Consider the following 21,356-nt stretch of genomic DNA (forward strand, 5'->3'; position numbering starts at 1 on the left):
TGCTGCAGAGGATAAGTTCATTAGAATTAACTGCACCTCAGATTGCAGCCCAAATAAATGCTTCACAGAGTTCAAGTAACAGACACATCTCGACATCAACTGTTAAGAAGAGACTGTGTGAATCAGGCCTTCATAGTCAAATTTCTGCAACAAAACACTAATAAAGGTCACCAATAAAGTGAGAGACTTGCTTGGGCCAAGAAACACGAGCAATGGACATTGGACCGGTGGAAATCTAAGTCCAAATTTGAGATTTTTGGTTCCAACCGCATCGTCTTTGTGAGACGCAGAGTAGGTGAACAAATTATCTCCGCATTTGTGGTTCCCACCGTCAAGCATGGAAGAGGTGTGATGTTGTGCTTGCTGGTGACAATGACTGTGATTTATCTGGAACATCAGCATTTGTGTTGTTGGACCATTTCAGATGGTCAGTGATGTGTACGTCAAGGAACTTTAAGCTTTTAAACTTCTGCACTGCGGCCCCGTCGATGTGGATGGTGTCATGCTTCCTCTGCTGTCTCCTGAAGTCCACAATCAGCTCCTTCGTTTTGTTGACATTGAGGGAGAGCTTATGTTCCTGGCACCTCCTCCCTGTAGGCTGTCTCATCATTGTTGGTAATCAGGTCTACCATGGTTGTGTCGTCTAGCCTCTCAAAGCACTTCATGATGACATAAGTGAGTGCTTTGGTGCATTAGTAATTTAGTTCAGTTACCTTTGCTTTCTTGGGTACAGGAACAATGGTGGACATCTTGAAGCAAGTGGGGACAAAAGACTTGGATAAGGAGAGATTGAATATGTCCTTAAACACTCCAGCCAGCTGGTCTTCACATGCACTGAGGACGCAGCGAGGGATGTCGACTGGGCCGGCAGCCTTGTGAGGGTTAACACGCTTCAATGTCTTACTCATAGGCCCCTGAGAACGAGAGCTCACAGTCCACGAGAGCAGGCAAAGAATGTGTTTAGCTTGTCCGGAAGCAAGACATGGCTGGTTTTCCTGTGATTGTCTGGAGTGCCTGCCACATACATCTAGTGTCCAAGCCATTGAATTGTGACTCCACTTTGTCTCTGTACTGACGGTTTGTTTGTTTGATTGTCTTACGAAGGGTATAACTGGACTGTTTGTACTTAACCATATTCCTAGTCACCTTGCACTGGTTAAATGTGGTGGTTCCCACTTTCAATTTTGCGTGAATGCTGCCATCTATCTAATTTTTTGGTTTGGATAGGTTTTAGTCATCGCAGGAGGAACAACATCCCCTAAACAGTCGTGGCCAAAAGTTTTGAGAATGACACAAATATTAATTTCCACAAAGTTTGCTGCTTCAGTGTCTTTAGATGTTTTTGTCAGATGTTACTATGGAATACTGAATTATAATTACAAGCATTTCATAAGTGTCAAAGGCTTTTATTGACAATTACATAAAGTTGATGCAAAGAGTCAATATTTGCAGTGTTGACCCTTCTTTTTCATGCTGATTGAGATCAAAACAATCTTGAAGCATGGATTCAGATTAACTGTTTGTTAACATGCAAAGTGCTTTGTGGACTTCACTGGACAGATGTTGCTCTCCGGTTTTGTGATAAAACAAAGGTGTGGTTGAATTTTTATTCTGTGTCTTCTTATTGTCTCTGCCTTAGGCCTATATATCACGGTCGCAAGGCATATGAACTAACAGGTTATAGAGCAAAAAAACACAATTATCACCACACATTGTAATATGGCTTTTATTTTCTGGCTTGGCTTCCCCAGTGATTTTACCCACGCACCGCTACCGCAATAAAGAAAACTAAATTGCATTGCATCTGTTTATTGTGTTATGTAAATAACTGACGAGAATTTATGAAGAATGACAACAACCTTTCATTGCAGTCTGGTTTCTTTATTTACTTTCAACAACAGAATTCAAGACTGTTTACTCATTAGAATTTATTTAAGTTATCATCTCCAGTATCATCACAAAGTGTACTTTGCAAAATTATTAAATAGACTTTGTGATGGTACTGAAGATTATACCATTGGCCATTGCATCTCAGAGGCCTAACACAGCAAGTAATACCAAGTATACTATAGTCTGCCCTGCAGATAATCATTCCATTCTGCAATGAATAGACGGAAGACAAGGTATAGAGGCCAGGATTCTCCACCCTGCAAACAGGATGTTCTGGTCCTGCATCTTCTGGTGACCTATTGAAAACAGTACAACAATGATATAGCAAATTAAGATGCATTGTGTATGCCTTTTAATTTGAAGAACAAAGTATTCTACACACCTTTGGAAGTTTGTCACTTTCAGGGTCCAACTCCAGCTCCAATTGACAAGTTGAATACCATGAACACCTTGTTTTTTGTAACCTCAGTTGAGTTGACTCAACAAATCACAGCACAGATTGAAGGGTACACTTACTGCATTTGTCACGTTCTGACCTTAGTTCTTTTGTTATGTCTTTGTTTTAGTATGGTCAGGGCGTGAGTTGGGTGGGCTGTCTATGTTCCTTTTTCTATGTTTTTGGTTTTCTGTGTTTGGCCTGGTATGGTTCTCAATCAGAGGCAGCTGATTGAGAACCATACTTAGGTAGCCTGGTTTCACTTGAGTTGTGGGTGATTGTTTCTTGTTGTAATGTTTGTTTCACATTTCAGGACTGTTTCGGTTTTCGTTTGTATCATTCACTTTGTTATTTTCTATTCTTTAGTGTTCAGTTTAATAAACTAAAATGGACACTTACCACGCTGCACATTTCTCCGACCTCTCTTACTCCTCGTCAGAAGAAGAGGAGAATCATTACAGCATTTACTTCCTGTCATGGGTCTAGGTTGAAAAATTACAGGTTAAGACAATGTAATGATTCCATGAGGCAGCGTTAAAAAATAACAAATTCATGGCGCCGTTGATAACTATTCAACCTAAGCATGAGTACACTCAAAATGGCTGCCAGTCAATCCATTAAGGCATGCTTCAATTAGGAACAGTCATTCATTTTGATGTTTTTTGCCGAGGAGATCTTAGTCACGCAATTTTACATCTAACTAAGATGTTTCATGCAGTATTTCTCAATGAAAACATGTGTACGATAATAATTTGTCTATAGTTGAATGACAACAAAGACTGAAGAATCCCTAGTGCTGACCAATCACCGATGAAGGGGCGTAGACTTTGGCTCCTGACTTATATTTCTGTGGCGATAACAATGTGCTGAAGTCAAAATCTAGATAGAAGTCGCTAAAGTAATGGGCCCAGTTGCATAAAACACCTTAAGATAATCTTTCCCTTTTCCTTAACTTTAAATCAGTTGCACTAAACCTTTTAAGGAGAATTTCCCCCTTAAATTAAGTGAAACAATTAAGGGTGCCCATGAGGTCCCTTAACGGCTTCATTCAGTATGGATTTCAATGTAAACAGCATTTGTGGAGGTGAATGTTGCTTTCATCTGTCATCTCCATCTACCAAAATAAATTAGATCTCTTTGACTAGATATTCACTCAGTGAATCAGGTCCTCTCCATGTTAACCAGAGACTCTCTCTGCCATACATGCCTTCCAACAACCATAAACTCTTAAAGTGGAACTGACAGCGTTTTAACTACTTGGCAGATATGAAACAGACAATCACAATATCAGTCAGAAATATACAATTCCTAGTTTATTCTACAAAAACCTATTTAATAAGTGTTTTTTTTTTTTAAATAGGTGATATTTTACTCAACATTCAATGACATATAGTAAGGCATTGTTGGCAGAATAGGTGGATGCAGTTCAATGAATGATTAATATCATTCACCAATAAATTTCTTGGTAGTCCCAAAAATATTGCTATCAGGTTGTAAATCATAGCTGGCCTGGTACATTTTTTTCTGCCTCCACCCATTCGGAATGCACTGTTTCAATTTCAATGAATCAATATTTTGAACAAAAACGGATGGCTGCAACTAAGGCTTGGAATGTCAATACAATCAAGCTAGCAAGGGCAATGATCCCTGACTCCAACACCATCATTAAGTTTGCACATGACACAACAGTGATAGGCCTGATCACCGACAACGACGAGACAGCCAATAGGGAGGAGGTCAGAGACCTGGCCGGGTGGTGCCAGAATAACAACCTATCCCTCAACGTAATCAAGACAAAGGAGATTATTGTGGACTACAGGAAAAGGAAGACCGAGCACACCCCCATTCTCATTGACGGGGCTGTAGTGGAGCAGGTTGAGAGCTTCAAGTTCTTTGGTGGTGTCCACATCACCAACAAACTAGAATGGTCCAAACACACCAAGACAGTCGTACAAAACCTATTCCCCATCAGGAGACAACTTTAAGAGCTGGTTGCATCACTGCCTGGTATGGCAACTGCTCGGCCTCCAACTGCAAGGCACTACAGAGGGTAGTGCATACGGCCCAGTACATCACTGGGGCTAAGCTGCCTGCCATCCAGGACCTCAAAAGGTTCTACAGCTGCAACATTAAGAGCTGGTTGCATCACTGCCTGGTATGGCAACTGCTCGGCCTCCAACCGCAAGGCACTACAGAGGGTAGTGCGTACGGCCCAGTACATCACTGGGACTAAGCTGCCTGCCATCCAGGACCTCTACACCAGGCGGTGTCAGAGGAAGGCCCTAAAAATTGACAAAGACCCCAGCCACAGACTGTTCTCTCTGCTACTGCATGGCAAGCAGTCCTGGAGCGCCAAGTCTAGGACCAAAAGGATTCTCAACAACTTTTACCCCCAAGCCATAAGCCCCCCTACACAGACTATTTGCATTGTGCCCTCTTTTACGCTGCTGCTACTCTCTGTTTATCATCTATGCATAGTCACTTTAACTATACATTCAGGTACATTTTGCCTCAATTAGCCTGACTAACCGGTGCCCCTGCACATTGACTCTGTACCGGTACCACCTGTATATAGCCTAGCTACTGTTATTTTCACTGTCATTTTACTGTTTTCTTTTTCTTTTGTATTTCTTTACATATCTATTGTTTACCTAAAAACCTATTTTTTACTTAAAAATGCACTGTTGGTTAGGGCTTGTAATTAAGCATTTCACTCTAAGGTCTACCAACACCTGTTGTATTTGGCGCACGTGATAAATAAACTTTGATCTGATTTGATCACGTCTGGTATAACGTGGCTAATAGGCTAGTGCACATGTGTCAAACACAATGTCCATCAGCCAATTAGGACATACAAGTGAGTGTAATTGAGTCTACAGTTGAGTCATCTTCTTATGAATATACAGCCGGATGCGCTCGCATTGGTGAATTCAACATTCGTGTGTCCTGCTCATAGCACGCAGCGGAGGGAAAGTGTACAGACACATCCTAGTTAGGCTACTAAAATGTTGGAGTCTAGCTTTGAAATTAAAGCCTGACAATTAATAACCGAAAACCTAAACCTTTCTTCAAAACACCATGCAAAGGAGAAACATGTAGGCCACTCATGTCATTGGGGTGACTGACTTTTTCCCCTCATATGTTTTTTCAGTGGCTAGAGATGCAGGTGTCATTTGGTTAGCTAGCCAGAAATGTGAATCGCTTGGTTAGCTAGCTAGCTATGCTGAATTGAACGACCGTTATCCAGTTAGCATATGTATCTCTTAGTTGTCACTCAAATGTATTTGGCAAGCAAGCAAGTTCCCATTCAGTTGTCAAAACATGGGTTAGGAAAAGCATGCATTGGCAGGCAAACTGCAGAAGGACAAACAGGCTATTCACCATCATTTATCAGTGCAATTTTGAGGGTTTATCTAGTGTTCCCTCATTAGATTTTTAGCTGATCTCACTCTGGCTAGCATTAGTTGATCTTGTTGATGTGTATAGGCGACTGAGGGAGATATCAAACCCTTTCATGGTTGTTTGATCAATAGGATTGTGAAGTTCCCAAATGTAAGAGGACTCCCGTGGTATTTACACATTTGCAGAAATCCACTCAGGTGTATTTTCTGGCTTTTGGTGGATGCTTTCTAATGATCTAAAGTTGCACAGTTTGTACTGCCTGTAAACACACAGTCCAATTCAAAGTGAATGGTGGAAGGCAAATGGCTTATTTGCATGTGGCAAATGCCTTATTTGCATGTGGCAAATGGCTTATTTGCATATGGCGCACCGGTCTGCGTAGACACCGGTCCTGGACCAGACATGTTTTTATTCAGTTGTATTTTCTGCAGTGTAAATATTATTTGTCAAAACGCACGTCCGTTTTCCCACTCTATATTGCTATAGAATTTTCTCAAATGCCTTAGTAGCCGAACTAGGATGTATGTAATTCTATGAATTTATGAAAACGTGAAAATGACCATATCTATGCGCTCACTTGTCAGAAAATGTCAAAAAACTAAAAAAGTGTATATGAGTTTAACCATATTTCATGTTGCTAATACGCTGTCAGTTCCACTTTAAATTATGCCCTTACCTAAGGAAGTGTTTGAGTGGCTCTATGCAACACCCTTAAACAATTCCCTTAGGTATGGGAACATTATTCCTTGAGGTAAAGGGGAACACTTAAGATGTTTTATGCAACCAGGCCCTGGAATAAGGAGCACGTTTGTGGCTCGTAATCCAAGGCAGTGTCAACAAGGGACAGAACGGCAGGCAGGCTCAGGTTCAGGGCAGGTCGTAACCGGGAAGATAAGTGTTGCGTTTATCTTTCCGTTTTGGTGACCCCCAAATCAAAATGCATCACTCCAAAATGTAGCTCACTGTCTTATGCAGGTTGTTCTCTAACCAGTTATGAAAATAATATCTCCAGTTCCCATGCTATTTTTTTTTTTTTGCATTAGCTTCAACAGCTCGTACAACCCGATTTCTCCCTGATTTATTGCCACTTGTCAAAACCAGTAGTGGGAAAAGTACTCAAATATCATACTTGAGTAAAAGTAAAGATACCTTAACAGAAAATGACTCAAGTAAATGTGGAAGTTGCCCAGTAAAACACTACTTGAGTAAAAGTGTAAAAGTATCTTGTTTTAAATGTACTTAAGTACAGTGGTAGAAAAAGTACTCAGTCATCATACTTGAGTAAAATAACAAAGTAATAGTAAATGCTATACATCAAATTCCTTATATTAAGCAAACCAGACAGCACGATTTTCCAATTATTTTTTTATTACGGACAGACGGGCACACTCCAACGCTCAGACATAATTTACAATTTGCACAGTATTTGTGTTTCGCGTGTCCACCAGAGGCAGTAGGGGTGACAAAGTGTTATATTGATAGGTGCCCTAATTCTGTCCTGGTTGAATATTCTAAATGTAATGAGTCTTTTAGGTGTCAGGGAAAATTTAAGAAGTAAAAAGTTGCATATTTTCTTTAGTAATGTAGTGGTGTAAAAGTAAAAGTAATCAAAAATATAAATAGTAAAGTACAGATACCCCAAAAAACTACCTAAGTAGTACTTTACAGTATTTCTATTTTTGTACTTCACAACACTGGTCAAAACAACAGGGTTTTTATGCATGTGAAATTTATAAGGTGCACATAAAAAACTATTTTTTACGTAATATGATTACTATTGTTGCATTTGTATGTGTAGATAGTACATGTCAAGTTTAGGTTTTCAATATATCACAAACTGTTTATGTTTATTGGTTATTGATTTGGACAAGTTAAAACTTTGTCTTAAATTGGGCTATTTATCAAAATGTCTTGTCAACAGGAAGCAGTGACAGCATCATGTTCAACAGGAGTTTTAGGAATATAAATGGAACTTTCAACATTAATTTCCAATAGTATTGTACTTAATCAGGTAAAAACATGCTGCGATTTATTTATTTTGATGATATACCAGAAATATACAAAAAAGGGTTTGCCCTGCCTACCAGTAGTACCTACATTAACATTATCTCTGATCAAGTAACACATTCCATATATATATATATATATATATATCCAGTATGTGTCAATTATAAAAGAGTCCTGAGTGTTGTGTGTAAATCAGGTAACTCATTACTATTGAGAGGATTGTAAACAAGGAGTTCATCCTACTCAGTGTGTGGCTAATGACTGGGTGTTGTGGAGAGTTTGGAGCAGGGCTGACATACAAGCCAATACAGTACCTAGCAGAATCGCAGGCTGACTGCAGCTGAGTAGCTTGCTGACTATGACTGAGTAGCTTGCTGACTATGACTGAGTAGCTTGCTGACTATGACTGAGTTGCTGATCCTATATTGTTCCCTAACACTACTCTGTGCTCTCCCCTGTCCAGCTAGGTTTTAATTGGCTCAGCGCTACCAAGGTAGGACATTCCATAGGTATTAGCAGTAAAGCTGCAAAGAGGGGGGATCAGATGGGGGGGGGGGGGGGGGGGGGGGTGTTGAAAGTGTGAATAGCTTGGGGTTTGAGGGGGAGGGAAGGGAAGGGAAGGGAAATTGATGTTGTTTGTTTCATTAAACCAATACAGTAGTGAGACTCAAATCTCTGGAAAAAATGTGTTTCTCAAATTGACTACAATTCTGGCACAGCTATCGAGCCATCACAGCTGGACACTTTTTTTGCATTAACGTTATTTTAGGGAAATTGAATGGAAGGACGCTAATGAGAATAAAATACTAGCCTTGAAAAAATGATCAGTCAATATGAGTTTCGAGCACACTCTCATTCCTGGAATTGCTATTAACATTGTTGTCTTTCAAATCAACACAGTTCCCAGTTCCCATCATACAATTGTTTTTCATTAATAATTGTTAGCTCTATCAAACCATTTATATTGTCCCATGTCACAAACATAGCTTACCAGTGACATGATTCGGTTGACATTATGATACTTTGAGAGATTGGATTTACTTGCAAAACCTTCAATTCATCAAAGGACCACTATTACTCAAACTTTGTGTATTCACTGTTTATTCACTGTTTAAACTATGGCAGTTATATGTAGTAATTTACAGTGTCCTTGGAGTGTCCTTGGAGACAGTTGTATCTGTGGGTTTTAGAAATGTTAAGCCTGACAACTAGGTTTCGTGTGTTAAAGGAGACCAAATCTGTTTTCTAAATTAACTGCCTCTCAGAGGAAATGAAATGAAACAAAACTCCTGAAATGATTGTGATTTCCTCAAATGCTGAAAGCACTTTGGTATTTATCAGTTCAACACCAATGGTTATGCGATCCAGGTCAGGCATCCAAAGGAGGCAGCAGTGGTATAATGACTGATTTATTTCATTGATATCAACTGGAGCATAAAAATAGCACCCTAAAGCCACTGGAAATATCATAAGCTTGGCTTCAAATCCTATTAATATTCACATGTGATCTCTAATACCAATAATGAGGCACCAATAATGGGTGTTTTAATCATATTTGTGTTATTGTCACTTCTGATATAGAACATTTGTTGGTTTTGAATGGTATTTATTGGATAATTTACATCCTCACTCTAATCATTTATCTTGCCAAGATTGCAGAATTTTCCCTTTAACACAACCAGTCAGATAATGGTCAGTCTGAGTGAAAACACACTGCTCTGTCCACACTTGGGCCAGAGCAGATTGCTCTCCCTTCTGCTTTCCCGTAGATTGAATGAAATTATTTTGCTTTGTCAATGCAGCAATAAGATTTGCATTGACAACTCCTCTCAGACCAGAATAGCAGTGCTTGGCCGCTTTAAAAAAAATCAATAACTGGCAACGGTACATTCAGACGCTTCTGGTCGGGGAAAGGAGACCGACCGTGCTCTCTTACCAATGTTCATCTGGGTATACTCTAAATGTGTTTGTGTGTGTTTGCTTACCGTTATGCTTTTGAGGGGGAGGGGATGTGGCTCAAGAGACCACTAAATATTTAAGTCAATGGGATTTACAATAATTATATAAACTCTACGACCCAAAATGACCCCTCCATTCCCTGAACTCTGACTGTAGGCCTCTGAAGGCTACTTGGGCTTTCTTTTCCCTATGTAATGCCTGTTGGCAATTCATCTAGTGCTGCACTGCTGTGGTCTATCACTCCAGGAATATCATATCCCGACACAGCTAAGGCCAATCAAAACACTGTATGGTTATTAACAAAACCAGACCCTTCAAACGAAAAGTTAAAAAGACATGTTTTAACCATGAGGTGCTGGTTTCCCTAAACTACCTGGTCCTTTGAACATTTTGAGGGGGGAAAAACCCAAACTCATCCAGTCATAATTGCTTCCATTCATTTCACTTAAAGATGCCAACATCTACTTGCCACGACGTGAGGAGCCAGAGGATTTATCGTGAGATGCTCACCGCCTCAAAGTGAGCTTGTCAGTAACGATTGCCCTTCTCTCTCTTATCTCCTAAACCATAAAGTCCAGGCTGCTGAGGATCAAGGATGAGCAACGTCTACACGCACTCCCGTATTTACACGACATTTCCCATTTGAACAAGCTGTTTTTTATATCTCTATAAAGGCGCCTTTGAATTGATCTGCACTACTTTCAAACATCTTTAAAAGATCCACTTATATCACAAAGCGAATCAGGCACAAATGCAAGATTCCTTGTTGATAAGGAAAGACATGAAGTTGACAAAAAGCTGCCTTACTTAAACTGGGGAAAGGACAACAGTAGGGGATCATTGATAGCCCCCCTAATAAAAAGTTCAGTTCACCAGAATAACAGAAATATTTTACCTCCCTGTCATTCTGTGAGCATATTTACATGGATGTGAGCATCCGTGTGTTTATGCTAGCATGTTGCGTTGGAGGAGAGGGATAGGGGAGGGGGAGGAGAATGAACTGTAAAGTTGAGTATTGTTCATACTCTGATCAATCAGTAGTCACACCCTTACAAAAAAACACATCAAATTTGTAGTTAGCCATTAAAAAAAAAAATCATATGAAAATCACTCGTTCACATGTGGAATTGCAAGTTCCCATGTGAAAAACAATCATACTGTAAGTGAATATCTAATTTGCAGTTTCACATGTAAGAACTCCACATGTGAAATTGTAAGTTCACAGGTGAAAATCAAATGAGCAGTTTCTACCCCCAAGCCATAAGACTCCTGAACATCTAATCAACCCAGACTTTTACACTGCTGCTACTCTCTGTTATGATCTGCATAGTCACTTTAATAACTCTACCTACATGTACATATTACCTCAGTTACCTCGACTAACCAATGCCCCCGCACATTGATTCTGTAGCGGGACCCCCCTGTATATAGCCTCGCTATTGTTATTTTACTGCTGCTATTTCATTATTTGTTATTTATTTGTTATAATTTTTTTATATTTTTTTAAAAACTGCATTGTTGGTTAGGGCTTGTAAGTAAGCATTTCACTGTAAGGTCTATCTATACCTGTTGTATTCGGCCCGTGTGACAGATAACATTTGATTTGATTTGACATGTATGAAACATTCACATCTGAAAATCAAACATTTCTAACTTCTGATTCTGGCTGTTACAAAAGCACACCTGTGTAACTTATAATATCACATGTGAATTGTTGGGATACGATGTGCCTGAGTCGTGAAAAATGTACATATGAAAAATGCACGTGAAATGTACACGCGTCTGAATACCATGTGTCTGACTCACGTGATTTTTTTCTTGTGAAAAATTGTGAAATGTCACACTTGTCCAAAAACCATGTCTGATTAATCTCAAACCACACGTTTTTTCAGGTTGCATTCCAATTAGATATATTTTACAGTAAAGGAGAGAGAGAGACAGAAACAGAGTGTCTGTGTGTGCATGTGAGCATGGTCGTGAACATCCATGTGTGTGTTTAATATTAAATGTATATGTAAAGGTTGGAGATGTTGTGGATGAGACAATCAAACTAGCCAATCGTTTATGCAAGAGAACTACAAACAAACTACACTGCAAAAATTGAAATCTAAGTAAGATTAAATATCTTAAATCAAGGCAATATATTCTTGTTTTTTGTCAGACAAGATATTCAGGCAGTTTTTTGTTAGAGCATTTCACTTGTTTCAAGCTTTTTTGTCCTTAATTATCTTAATAAGATCATTTAACTTGTTACTGAGATTGTATTTCTGGTTCTGAGTAACTTAATGCTTGAAACTAGAATTACCAGAATTATAAAGCTGTTTGATCAACACTGACAAGTACCAACCTGCTTTGTCAAAGTTGGAATTATCCTTATCCTTTTCATCTCTTCACATATTAAGAACAGATAATGACCAAATGGAATTCACTGTTTTATTGTCAATCTTACATACAGCACAGCAATCATGTAGACAAAATTCAGTACAGAACAAAGACAATACACTTTTCATATCTGGGGAACACACTATGAGTCATTTGAATTGTTGTACACTTCTATTACATACCCAAGATGGTATTTGACATGTTCATAAGTTTGGCTCTTTTTGCTAATTGTGTAATAGGAGTTCAAATCTACCAGCTTTTCAGCATCCACTAACTGGTGGAGGTGTGGGACCTCAACTTGATAAGCCATGACGTTTCTATCAAAGTGTATAGTTTGAAATGGTTGATATTCCAAACAATAAAGCCTAGAATCAACAAGAAATATGTTTTTGGGTTAGGGTTAGTGCAAATTTTGCCATATTACCATTCAGTACTTTGGCAAAGATCATGGACTCCTGAGTTATGTATTTATTACAAGTCATTTGAGTGATACAGCATGGTTTACTTCATTGAAACCTAGGAAGTCCCTCAATTTTCCATGTAAATATTGTAGATCTTTAACCTCTGACAGAGGTCCCATCTCCCTTTCATTTGAAAAAAATGGGTGCATTGAATTGTCAACATTTTGGGACCTTTCATATATTTGGTTCTGATTGATCAAATATTAAAAAAATTGAGCTTGGAAGCCCATTGTTTAAAGAAACAATGTTTAGACTCAAACCTCTTACACATACTGTATGTCTAACCATTGGACACTATGACTTTATCTGTGAAGGCAAACAAATCATATAATGCTGTTTAGGTGTAACATGGAAAAAGCTCCTTCCAATGCTTCAAATGATTTTCAATGATTAACTTCAACCTAGACACAGTCGCAATGGAAAGAACAGGTGCAAATACTATCTGTACAATCTCTGTTAGCTCAATTATCAGTTGTATATATGCATTGACTTCCAAACTCTCCAAAACAAACGGCACTATCCTTAGCAGGACAAGCATCTGCAATGCATTTGGATTCTCTGAAAATAAGGGATGTGATTTTAGAAGAGCACCATCAACAATGTCATGAAAAAAAACTTTCCCTGCAAATCTGGGGCCCCTTTTCAACCATAGACAAAATCCTTGGGTGTGATGAGAACTTTTCTAGACTTTTGACTAATGGTACATTATGTTGCCCTGTGACAGTTCCATGTTGGTCAATGCACCTTTTCCCTTCATCTGAGTCAGGTGTATGGAGTTGCTGATCAGTGATGCTGGAGTTAGCTAGAAGCTAATCGGGTTGAATGTTGTGCTGTGCACCACATATCAAAGAAACAGATTATTATTTAGTTTCACCAATAGAGCTATTTAAGTGTTTTGCTCCAATTTATCATTGATTATTTTCACATTAGCCCAGCTTTAGCCATAAGAATCGTTATAGCTAAAATAATCAAATAGCCTATGACTTTGGTCCGTGTACCGTCCGTTCATAATTATTATTTTTTTAATACAGAAAACAAAAACAAATCCTAGCTAGCTACATACTTGTTCCGGTGGTACTTGGCTTTCCTCCGATGGCTGTTCACCTGGTCGGGTGCCTTCTCTTTACATGATGATAGAAGGAATTGTACACGCTATATTCCTCAGTGCATCCGTCAATACCACAGAGCAACCTAAAATCAGGGCTGTGACTGTGCAATCTATTGATATGGCTCAATAACAGTTTCAATGAAAAAGTAGCAAATACGCAGCAGATAAAGCACCGCCAAAGCATCTTGAACGTTACAAAAAGCAAACTCAAGTAAAACGTTCCCACTGCTTTCAATGACAAGGGCGGAAAGAACTGAAAATTATGTTCACAAGTATTTATAACACAACCAAGTTACAGTCCTGCCCCAGTCCAGTTGGGGAAATATGTATGTTGGCAGAGCCAAATAAATGATTGAATAAATAAACAAATCATAATCTGTTGTCGCTTATTACTGTTAACTAATAAATGGAGCTTGTAGAACTGTTGTATAAAAGCAATATCACACTCGAGGTCGTGCTGTTATACTGAATATTATTATCTTCGGCACTCGGCCTGCGGCCCCCGAACCTACGACTGAATCACAGCTGTGCTGATATTCAGCACTCCCTCTCGTGTGATATTGCCTAACTGATGTACGGTCATCACATTATCTAGCTACATAAGCGAGGCCTATAAATAAAAAGTAAAAGACGGTCCAAATCTTTGAGTCATCTAACAACACCATGAATGAAGATGGAATGGATGACACATATCCGGGCATGGATCATATATCAACCGCAGTATTAAAAGGTAAAGTTAATTTGTTTATACCCGTCTACCTTTCTCCTTAGCAAGATAGCTAAAGTTAACATTAATTTGAATTGGAAAGTTGGCAAACCAAGTTAGCATGCTAATTTTAACGAGGTAACGTTGACTGTTAGCAGTTAATAACTGCACGATATGCCATTTGTTGAAAACACTTGAACTTTGGTTTGATTGATAGTGTTTATGGCCTGAAGTAGTGTTAATAAGGTGTAAATGTGCCCTAATGACTGACACCGTCGATTATTTAGCTTCGCTGTCTTTGGCGCCCTTTCTATTGACAATAGAAAATATATAGGAAGGGCGCCAAAGATGGCGAAGCTAAATTATCGAGCTGTCAGTCATTATCTACAATATAAACTAGGCAAGCAAAGATTAACATAACTAAGATTTTCAATATGGCCGCCAATTTAGAGTTAATGTTAGTTTTATTAGCTTGCACTATATTTTGGTTTAAAGTAATTAACGTCAAATATATACAGGTATTCTAATTTTGTTAGCTAACATTAGCTAGCTTTATCACGGCACGAGGCGAGACCCAAATGCAGACACCGGAGGCAGATGGTTGGAGTCTTACAATGTGTATTAATCGAAAGGGGTAGGCAAGAGAATGGTCATGGACAGGCAAAAAGGTCAAAACAAGATCAGAGTCCAGGAGGTATAGAGTGGCAGACAGGCTCGTGGTCAAGGCAGGCAGAACGGTCAGGCAGGCGGGTGCAAAGTCCAGAAACAGGCAAGGGTCAAACCCAGGAGGACTAGAAAAAGGAGAATGCAAAAAGCAGTCGAACGGGAAAAACGCTGTTTGACTTGGAGGAACTGACAGGAAACACAGGGAAAAATACACCGGGGAAAACAAGCGACACCTGGACACCTGGACGTGGTGGAGACAATAAAGAGGACATGTGAAACTGATCAGGGTGTGACAAGCTAGGTAAATCATTCCTGCATTAACTGGAAAGGGAAGACAGTATGCTAATGTCTCATAACCTATATCAATATGACACTTTGCATCTATAAACTATATATTAATTGCTAATTACTTAACTATTTAACTATGTGGTTAAATTGTTTTTTTCAGCTGCTAATATAAGCACAGACATGCTGCCCAGCCTCTTTAAGGAGGGTTTACGTGATCTCTTTACCGGGCCAGAGCACTTCTTCAGAAGGAGAACCAAAGGTCATAAGCCACCGCTGCTGGACAAAGGTAATAACTGGCTCTGTTGACAATGGAGAATGTTTGTTTAAATAACTGGCTGCTGTAAATCAAATTAGACTATTTTCATTTTTTTTTTAAAGTGAAGCACTCAATCTACTACTGTAGATCATTGAATGATTAAAGGTTTCTAATTGCGTGATTAACTGAATCAAGCAATTATTAACTCATTAACCTGGGGCAACATGGGAAAATTAGTTTTATTGAGTTTCTATTTCCCAAATTAACTCAAAGAATATCAGAATATCGATTTTACAACAGTCAGGCAGAATATAATGATGTAATTACGTGCTGGAGGTCTCAGATGGGAAGCTCCGCGTGGGTCGTTTAGGTGTTAATGCCGCACTCCTCCAGGGCAACTCTCTGGTTGTCCTCACGGTGTCAGTGTCCTTTTGGTCTGATTCCTCGCCCTTGCTCTGGGAGGGGTCTTCTGAGGACAGATAGCCCTGTAGCTCAGAGCTCATAGCGTAGGAATGAAACAGTGTAGATACCACGATTCGATGGAGAGTGGTTAGGCGGTCCGGCTTGAATTCACCCGCTTAGACACAGCTACTCATCAGTAGCATGGGTAGAAAAATATTTATTTGTCTTCAACCTTGGGTTGAGTTTTGGGTTCGTCGACTTTTCAGACCTCGGCTGCAGCTTGGGTCACTTAGTCTGCTATGTTAATTCTTCACTCACATGTCTTATACCCTCGGGTCAGAAGTGGGGTCAAACCACCTTTAGGGCAATTCTCTGGGCGTACCAAGTTAAGAGGCAAGGTCTAGATTTTACTCAAATCCAATTTTAGACAACTAACTTCACATTTCATCTTTACCAAAACATTCTCTTTGATTTGGACATTTTCCACACAACGTACAATGTAAGCATATCCTACCAAGCTTAACCTAGAAAAACTCTTACAGTTACAATGTCTCCGTAATAACGTCATCTATTAACCTTTAATAACAAAACAAAAATGACATATTTTTTCATATTCCATCTATCGTCATGACCACCATTGTGGCTGACGGAAACCATTGTTCCAAAGTCCCTTTATTTAATGTCTAATGTTCTGAGGCTGGTTCTCCATAGTGAGGGGACAAAGGGATGTTGTCTGTGGCCTAAGATTTACCAGGGGCGTGAGGGGTCATAAAACCCCCACATCTTCAGACCCCTAGATCTCTCCTCCTCTGTTGGGGTTGAGAGATAATCTGTAGGGTTGTGGTCTCCTGTAACCTGACCTGATCAGGACAGTCATGACACTTCACATCCTTGAGGTAAGAAATGTATGCATGTATAATCATTTTCATATTACTTGACCATAACATAAAAAGTGTGAATTGTTTTTGTGGTCATATTTGATTTTCTCTTTGTGTTTGTGTTAGTCTGCAGAAGACCCCAACACCATTCTTCAGGCAAGACCATTCTTCAGCCCTGTTGTGATTGTCTGCGAAACCAAATGCATACTGGCTTTGGTACCGTGCCTGTGGTGACCTTCCCAAAAGAGGACATCTATGCTAGCATAACGTATCTCATGGTGTGTTATTACGCCTTTTCACCTCACATATCCTAAGTGCATTGTGACACTCCTCTCTGTGCTGCAGACAGAAGTCCTCTCAGAAGCCATCCACGACCAGGACATGACTTCTTCATGTAAAAAGGCTATGGCCGAGTGGAAAAAGTTCATTACTGACTGGGGTTGCACGATACAATTCTTTCATTTCCGGTCATGATAACAGAACTGTGTGTATCGGCCGATCTGATAACCTTTAATAAATAGGCAGGGCATTTGTTGTTTATTATATGAAGGTTTAAAGCACTGCTACGTTTGTTATCTTGCCATAGGTCTTACATTTTCACTTTCACCTTGACCACCAATGGTCTTTGTTGTTGTTGTTTTTGCATCCTTTGTTCTGCCCATATCAGCCTTTGGATATACTGAGTCCTCAATAAAGAAGTGAGAACGAATCTAATTTATTTTTTCTTTCTATAAGCAAGCCAATCTAATTTCTAGTAGTAGTACAAGTACATTTACCTTTACCTAGTCAGGATTACTTATTTTAAGCACAATATGCAATTTTTCTGTAAATTCCAGGGAATATAGCCTTATTTCAAGATGATTGCAATAGCAGTGGATTCTACATTTAAGCACATTTTCCTACAAATTGAGAAAATAATCTTTCTTTATATCCAGACAAATGTACTTGTTTTTAGTGTAGCTGTACTGGTTTTAAGATATGTTTACTCAACATATAGCCTTATTTCAAGATGATGGCTGTAATGGCAGAAGGATCGGAGGACCAATGGTAAGTGTCCATAACGTTTATTAAAAGACATAAACTGAACACTACAAAACAATAAACGTGAAACGAACGAAACCGAAACAGTACCGTGTGGCAACAAACACACACACGGAAAACAAACACCCACAACTCAAAAGTGAAACCCTGGCTACCTAAGTATGATTCTCAATCAGAGACAACTAACGACACCTGCCTCTGATTGAGAACCATACTAGGCCGAAACAGAAACCAATCATGGAAAAATAAACATAGACTGCCCACCCCAACTCATGCCCTGACCATACTAAATAAAGACACAACAAAGGAAATAAAGGTCAGAACGTGACAATGGCACTAGCATTTTCTAAATTTAAGCACGTTTTTCTACATATTGAGAAAAGTATTTTAAATATTTTCTTTGTATCCAGACAAATTACTTGTTTTTAGTCTAGCCACACTAGTTTTAAGATATCAGTGCGTTCTTTGAGACTAGATATTTAAAAAAATCTTGGCAAGTGAAATATTTGGCAGATCTTCTTTTTTTTTTAAGTAATATTTTCCCCTTTCTTGTTTTTTTTCTTATTTTTGAGAGCTGACCTTTTGCAATGTAGCTAATCCTCTATGCAGGAGCACTTGTTGGAGAAAACACACTAAGAAAGAAAGCAATTCAGAAACAAAGCAAAGTTGGGACAAAAGACAGTCTGCATTAATTAAATCCCCCTTCGACTTTTTCCCTATGAACATGCTCAGTAGTGATGTTATGTATGGTGATCAATTTGAGAAAATATCTACATTTGTATCCACAGTGTTATTCGAACGGAACAGTAGCACAGAAGAAGACCAGCCTAAATGTATATAATTATGGCACACAATTTGATGACACAATTGACCCTATAGAACCCCTGGTTTAGGCTTATAGCAATCATGGCAGACAATAAAACATTAAGAATGATCTGAATAAGTGAAATAAACACACAGGAAACATTAACCTGCAGCACCAACACAATTTTAAACCCCACACCAGTCACAGCTCTACAACACAACAAGGCAACTGCTTTTCATCCACTCCTGTTCGCAATTTAGAAGCCTTGAGGGGGCAAACAGTGTGTTCCATGAGTAAAGCAATGATAGAATTAGATAAATAGCCTTTCTATTTGCTCACTCTTTACTGCACGCATAAAGCCGACTTTTGCTTGCGAGTGCGGCTGCTAAGAGCAACATAAACATTTGTGAGCACCTTGATAAAAGCAAGATAGCGGAAAGTAATGAGAGAAGAATTTCATTAAATCAGAGTCATTTTTCAAACGACAGAAAAACACCACTTCTCCTTATCCCCAAATTACATCAAATAGCGGCTTTTGTGAGCCTGCTGATTTCCCATGTACATTTCTCCACTCTAAACACTGTTGACACTTTGCTGTGCCTCACCTCTGTCTCTGACAATGACGATAAGAGCTCAACACAATTACTGTGCCTCCATTTTAGTTTGCCCTTAACCCGCAAAAAAATATTTAAATTCCTCAATAATACAGCACATCATGAAGGATGTACTTTTGCAACATGTTCACGGCAAGAATTTTTTTCAGGGGTTTTGTTATATTGTTTGAGAGTGTTAAAGCAGGGGAGCATGTTTTGCCTGCATCAATGGTGGGATGTAGCGTGGGGAAGTGACAGCAAAGGAAGACATGATTGAGTAGGACACTGTCGGCCACAGACAGAAGTTTGGATGGGGGGTGGGTTGCAGAGTGGGTAGGAGGATGGTAGGTCTGAGTCATGCTGAACTTGTTCTTTCTTCTTCTCTGAAATGATGTATTCAAATTGTGTGGGCTTCAGTACCCTAACTAGCATGTTTGTTCTAGATCTGTCATTCCCTATGTCGTCTATGATGGTTTGTGTGCTTGATGGTCTGTGCTCTCCCCCACACGCCAATTTGAGATAATGAATCAGTCACAGTCACAAAGACATTCCAAATCATCCAGTAGGGCTTGACAACACAGAGTCTGCATCAAAAATATAAAATATAACAAATATTTTTTTAAATACAAAACTTCTGAAAAAATGTAGGATGTAGGATCTTCATTTGAGACAGTTTGCTACAGAAGGAAAATAATCCTGCAGCAACAGGAAAATGTAAATTATTATGTGGACGATAATTAATGGACATTTTCGTAGGGGTTGATACATTTTTCGTAAGGGAAAATCAAGTGGAAATTACAAACTTCAGAAGCCTTTTAAAACTTCAAATACACTATACGTTTTATATTTCCTGCAACAGGTTGATCAACTTACATTACATTACCAAAAGTATGTGGACACCTGCTCATTGAACATCTCATTCCAATATCATGGGCATTAATATGGAGTTGGTCCACCCTTTGCAGCTATAACAGCCTCCACTCTTCTGGGAAGGCTTTCCACTAATTGTTAGAACGTTTCTGCGGGGACTTCCATTCAGCAAGAGGAGCATTAGTGAGGTCAGGCACTGATGTTGGGCGATTAGGCCTGTAGTCGGCGTTCCAATTCATCCCAAAGGTGTTCGATGGGGTTGAGGTCAGGGCTCTGTGCAGGCCAGTCAAGTTCTTCCACCCTGATCTCGACAAACCATTTCTGTATGGACCTCACTTTGTGCATAGGGGCATTGTCATGCTGAAACAGGAAAGTGCCTTCCCCAAACTGTTGCCACAGAGTTGGAAACAAAGAATCATCTAGAATGTCATTGTATGCTGTAGTGTTAAGATTTCCCTTCACTGGAACTAAGGGGCCTAGCCCAAACCATGAAACAAATCCCCAGACCATTATTCCTCCTCCACTAAACTTTACAGTTGGTCATATGCATTGGGTCATGAAACGTTCTCTTAGTCTCCGCCAAACCCAGATTCGTCCGTCGGACTGCTAGATGGTGAAGGGTGATTAATCTATCCAGAGAACGCGTTTCCACTGCTCCAGAGTCTAATGGCGGTGAGCTTTACACCAATCCAGTCAACGCTTGGCATTGTGTATGGTGATCTTAGGCTTGTGTGCGGCTGCTGGACCATGAAAATCTATTTCATGAAGCTCCCGACAAACAGTTATTGTGCTGAGGTTGCTTCCAGAGGCAGTTTGGAACTTGGTAGTGAGTATTGCAACCGAGGACAGCACTCGCCGGTCCTGTGAGCTTGTGTGGCCTACCACTTCGCGGCTGAGCAGTTGTTGCTCCTACACACTTCCATTTCATAATAACAGCACTTACAGTTGGCCGGGGCAGCTCTAGCAGGGCAGAAATTTGACAAACTGACTTGTTGAAAAGGTGACATCCTATGACAGTGCCTCGTTGAAAGTCACTGAACTCTTCATAAGGCCATTCTACTGCCAATGTTTGTCTATGGAGATTGCATGGCTGTGTGCTCAATCTTATATACCTGTCAGCAACGGGTGTGGCTGAAATAGCCGAATCCACTAATTTAAAGGGGTGTCCACATACTGTTGGTGATGTAGTGTAAGATCCTACATATT

The sequence above is a fragment of the Oncorhynchus clarkii genome, chromosome 1 (genome assembly GCF_045791955.1).
Source record: "Oncorhynchus clarkii lewisi isolate Uvic-CL-2024 chromosome 1, UVic_Ocla_1.0, whole genome shotgun sequence".
Classification (NCBI taxonomy): domain Eukaryota; kingdom Metazoa; phylum Chordata; class Actinopteri; order Salmoniformes; family Salmonidae; genus Oncorhynchus; species Oncorhynchus clarkii.